We start from the raw sequence: 6028 nt of genomic DNA on the forward strand, positions 1-6028 counted from the left end.
AATGATGGATTTCTTTTTCAGTGTCTCCATGTTCTCTCAAGCCCTCTCTGGCTCCCATCATATCATATTACACACACCTCTTCCAGAAATATATAGCCTGTGAGTGAAGGCACCACCTCAGCTGAACTCCCAGAGAAGTGACAGATAAGACAACTTAATGGGTAAGTTTGGCAAAAGCAGACTGCAGAGCACTTCCACGCAAACTTCCCTGGGCAAATAACATCTGAGGGGGAGAGAGAAAGAGAGAGACAGGAAGTTAGAGAAGGAGGCAGCAAAATGTCATCAGAGGTACGGCGTACAATGCCAGCATGCGTAGATGGCTGCGGTCAAGCCAACACTCATCTGACATTAACGTCTGATTAAGTCTGGTTTCAGATATAAGATGTTCACAAAATACATATATGATAATAAGAGTAATTGGAGTATAGGTAGAAATGTGGGACTTTTACTTTGGAATACAGTAGAAAATGCTTGATTACAGTATACATATAGTCAGAGATGTCCTGCAATCGAAGGCATTTCAGCCATTGTCAGTTGTTTATTTATTATGTTTTACAGCAACCCCAAAATCAAAGAATTAGACATTTCCTTCTCAATTTAGTAGTATTTTCTTTTTAATCTTTAATTAAGGAGCAGGTGTAAAAAAGCGTTCCTGTAAATACAATCCAATTGATAATATGTATGTATTATGTATACTTTTGTCAACACCTCATTTTGAAAACGGGAAGTAGTCGGGTACAAACTGATACATCAGCCCCGCAATAAAACCTGATTCAACATTTTTGGAGATGTTTTCAACCAACATCTACAATAGACACCTAATAACTGTCACAATCACACTGTCGCATGATTTCCATGAAATCATACCCCATTTTTAACAGTATGCATGATCATCAATTTAGTAGATTTCAATTGTAGTGGCCGAGTTTGGCCATGGGGGTGCTAGCCTACGGTGATTAAGAACGCATTTGTATGGAAACAATGGTTGTTTTACATTGCATCTTTGTATGGTAAGCAATGATTGCATTATATTGCACCTTGTATGTAAAGCAATGGTTGTCTTATATTATATCTTTGTACAGTGAGCAACGATTGCATTACATTGCATCTTTGTATGGTAAGCAATGGTTGCCTTATATTGTATATCTGAATGGTGAGCAATGATTGCATTACATTGCACCTTGTATGTAAATAAATGGTTGTCTTATATTATATCTTTGTATGGTGAGCAATGGTTGTCTTACATTACATGTTTTTATTGTAAGCAATGGTTGACTTAGATTGCATTTCCTTCTAAGCTTTCAAAGGCTTGCTGTGTGTGTGTGTGTGTGTGCGTGTGTGTGTGTGTGTGCGCGTGTGTGTGTGTTTGTGTGAAAAAAAACAAAGAGTTTTCCAACTCCTTACAGGAGACTTTGACAAAATAGCATCACGCTCCGCTGAGCTTCAGGTTTGCACTATTACACACATATCTCTCACTCTTTTTCCATCTCTTTCTTTTCTTTAATCTCAATATTTTCCTCCTTGTCCTTTGTTACCCGATCTCTCACCTCTCGTGTTTCTGTTTACAATTCAGCTCCCTCTTTGCTCTGACACCCCGGCTTGTCAGAAAAACGGTCCACCATTACTCTCTCGTCCCTCCCTAAATATCCCCTCGTCCTACACTCCATCACCCAGGGTGGCAGGAAGGACGGAGCCTGGAAGAGAGGGGGATTGGAGAGGAGGCTAAGAAGGATGGAAAAGCGGAGGAGCGAGGAAGGGAAGATGAGGCATTTCGATGCAAACTAAAGACATTCATCTACAGGGAGCGAACAGCTTTCTACATGATCTATGCTGAGTTTACAGGAACTCTTAACTCACTCATGCACACACACGCACAACATATCATTTTGGGGGAGCTTGTTTTCCATCATACACTAAACGACAAACATATGCCAGTAGTACATCACTTCAGGGCGGTGGTGTAAACAGGATGATTCTGTTCTGTGACGTGTTCAGTCATTAATTTTTTATATGACATTTCGACAGAGAAAAAACCCCAATGTGTTAAAGTTGTTCAAGGCCTTGCACCGATCCAATTACTCTTTGTCTTGTATGGGTTATACTTGTAGGCCCCAAAATCTGTACAGACCGTGTTGAATGAAAGTGCATCCACCTAAAGATTGGGCTTGAAACACAGAGGTTAACAGTTTCAAAGGAAAGTTGACAGTCGTGCAATATATTTCACAGCGCTGTACACGTGAAGGCTGAAGGTAAAACTGCAGATCACATCAACCACACTCAGAATTGGAACTTCTCCCGTCGTCCCATAGGACAGCCGGTATACATAAGATGACTTTTATTCCCTATGGCATACAGGCATTGAACACAGAATGACTGCATCAGGGAACACTTAAATATACAGCATATAGTATACTGTATATGTGTATGTTGTTCATGGTGTGTTGTGTTATGTGAATTGTATGTACCTTTGCTGTTCTTTGGAAAAGCCAAAAACAAATATCTGCAGGCCAGCGGGTCCCAGAAAACCGCCTCCCAGCAGGGACCGGTGGAGTAGCGAGGTGAAGCTCTTCTCCTGGACAGAGGAGGAGCAGCTGTTGCCGAGCTCTCCACCTCCCGCCGGAGCGTTGATTGCAGGTCGAAGTCGGGTCCGTCTGGTGGAGTCTGAGCTGAGGGAGTTTCTGATGAACCTGCATGATTTTCTATGATTTCCCCCGCTCTACCTTTGGTTTGTTGAGGCCAAAAAAGGAAGAAAAAAATGGGTTCCTCAGACTAATGCAAAGTGAAAAATGTCAAAGTTCTGCACAAGTTTGATATTTCTAGCACATCTTTATCACTTGATTCTGACATAGTGGCTTTGTGAACCAAGACACAATACAATAGGAATAGATTAAGTTGTAGCCAGATGGCAACCACATCACATGATTGACTAAGCCAACAGTAAAGTGCCTCGAAGTGACTATTTTCAATATGAGAGGATCACAGTACTACACAGTACTACATAAATGTGAAAAGGGGTCCTCACATTGATAAATCCACAGATAACTATCACCCAACTGCAGTTCCAATCAACTACTGAGCTTTACTGCACCTCAAGCTCATTGGTTTTCATGCTCACAAAGCTCTCATCACCTTCGTTTTCAGCAAAGAAAGAAAGAAACTGTACCTGTCTGCCCTACACCAACAGGCTGTCAGACAGTTAGTGACTGGCTGGTGAACATATGGAAGCATTTAGCAGCTAAAGAGACAGATTTCCCTCAGGAGGAGCAAAAAGGAGAGTTAATATTGTACTTAACCTACATTCATCAGGTGGAAACAAACACTCCAAATAAAAGCTAAGTGATGAGTTGAAAAAAAGTAGGAAAAGCTCCGTGGCTGCTGGCTTTGCTTGCAAATTCACCAAATCAACTTAAAATTTGATAACAGTGTTGTGTTTAGCACTCATTTGCCACTTTGCCTCACCAATACATCAGTTATTGCAGGCTTCATGACACAATATGGATTTCTTTGTGAAAAGTCAGTTATGTTTACATTCAGGGGCAAATTCAAAAAAGAATCTGACGGCTTTAGCGGCCGCTAAACCTGCACCAATGACACAAAAAGAAACCGTGTAACTCTCAAAGCATCAACAAAGGGTGAAATGCACCTCTAACTGTGCTGCATAGCAAATAAGTATGATTGAGCCCAATTACAAAAACAGTTCACAAAGATCAGTGCTGATAACAACACGCAGTTATAATGACAGACTCTTCACAGAGTTGATTTAGGTGTGTCCGCTCAAATGCACTTACTTTGGGATGCAGTGACGCGATGTAATGCAAGTTGTGTCACGAAAAACTAAATTAACAAAGCTAACCTACGTGTCATATTTCATAATATATGAAAAAAAAAGGTTGTTATATTTACCAATCCTGGGTTTACATTTTATAGTTGGAATATAAAACCATGATGGGGATGGGTTTGGCCTTTACATATAGCACCACTGTAAATTCCTTTTGGAAAACATATTTCCTAGGCGTTAATCTGAATCACCATAGGAGCGGGATCATTCTATTGGATAAATATTTATCCTTCCTCAACACATTTCCAAAGCAGAGTTTTATGTTAGCTAACTAGCAGTGTTCTTCGTTCATGCCTTTTGTTGGCGCATTGCTCACCAGTTTTTGGGAACATTACTCGACACAGACTGACTCTTACAGGCACGCCTTTACTCCCAGACGAGTATAAGACACAAACAAACTGGGACTCTATCCTAAAAACATTGCTGCTTTGCACCATTAGCTGTCAAACGCTCTGAAGGGGATCTGTTAACGTTGCAGTCAACGCTGAAGTTCCTTGAGCTGCAGTTCTGCTGATGGCAGCTATGTTGCTCCAAAAAAAAACAAAAAAAACCATAAATAAATTGAATGGCAATGTTTGTCATAACATTTTTCATTTCCTTTTTTTGGCTACAAACAACCGACCACATGGCATCAAGCAGCAAATGGGAAATTCAGGCTACAAAGCATTATGCTACTAATTGGTTCCTGAAAGCCCCAGTAGAGTATGATTTTTGTCTTGAAGTGGTCAAAGTGTTATCGAGAAGACAATCGTTCAATGGGCCCTTAAAGACAAAAGCACCTTTAGGAGCCAGGTGTCTAGACTAAATGTAAGTTGTTCCTTTATTTGTCTCAATGGGCGGTAAACAAGTTCCACAGAAAGTTCTAAGACCATTCTATAAAATCCTTTTTGTCCTACCTAACACCTCAGGAAGGCTCTGACTACATGTCTACACCAGCAGTAGTGAGACTTAACTGTTGGCCAGAGGGTTTTAGTGCCCTAAACACAGGATAGAGGTGAAGACCACAGCTGAAGGTGATGCCATCCGCTTCATTTACCCCGTGCCTCTTGTAAATGAGACTCGGGCCACTTAACACTACTCCTGTTATCTCGCCGGTCACCTTCAGTTTCATCACAAGGTGTGTGAAATAAAAGACACCAAGAACGTTTTGAGGTGAAACATGCCAATAAAAGTAATGCCTTTTTCCCCTCTCATTTGGCTCCATGCAGAGAAACAAACCATCAGTTTGAAAAGTTGAAACCAAAGCTTACATTCCTAGTGTTGAGAAGAGAATGTCTCCCGACTCAAAGAGCTCTCCTCGCCGGGCCAGAATGAGTTTATTGGCCCCGGTTACAAGCAGACTTGACATAAAGCGAACTGCAGATAAAGGGGAAATTGTAACTTTTGATAGCTGGCTAAGTCTCGGTCAGCAAAATGTTTTGCCTGGAGGGAGAGTAGGGGTGAGGGAGAGGGAGAAATTCTGCTTAGAATGAAGTTTCTACTGATGCTGATCATTCCTTTCAAAGTTGCGAGGTTATTGTTCTTGTAGCCAGCGCAGACAGTTAATGGGAGCTGGATGGAGTGAGTGTGGTGTGTGAATGTGTATGTGTGGAGGGCTGTGAGTACTGGGTAAGTAGAAACCAAGAAAGAAAGCGATCATTCCTTAATGCGATTTTTTTTGCAATTTGCCCGGTTGTAAAATGGAATTAGCCAAAATGACAGATTTTTAAGAGTGCGTGCTGCCTGCCCTGGTCTTCCTTATCTGTCATGTAACTTTTTAGTATACCAGACGGAAATTAGCATGGTTCCAAACCTTTGAGTCACGTCCCACATCTCTGGTCCATCAGAGATTCAAATAGGTCTGATGCATATGTTATCCCCACCTTGAAGAAACAACCAAGTTTTGTAGGGCAGGATTAAGAATGGGGAGAGTAATCTCCTTCAGATAGAGCCAGAATCTACTCCAAACCAAAAATGGCGGCAAGTGTGGATGGAATTCATGCAAATAACAGAAATAAAAACTCAGGCAGAATGCGAGGTGAAATTTGATGCGTATACCTAAATTGAAGTGAAGACGCAGCTGCGTTGGTTTTCGATGTATTGACTTGACCAATCGCAATGATTGGGTTGCGGTCCTCAGCGGGTCAAGGGTGGCCGGTTGGTGTGAGAAGATCTTTTCTTGGGAACTCTCCCTGCCGCTGATTGGCTAAA

The sequence above is a fragment of the Anarhichas minor genome, unplaced genomic scaffold (genome assembly GCF_050575085.1).
Source record: "Anarhichas minor isolate MPS153535 unplaced genomic scaffold, ASM5057508v1 ptg000028l, whole genome shotgun sequence".
Lineage (NCBI taxonomy): Eukaryota > Metazoa > Chordata > Actinopteri > Perciformes > Anarhichadidae > Anarhichas > Anarhichas minor.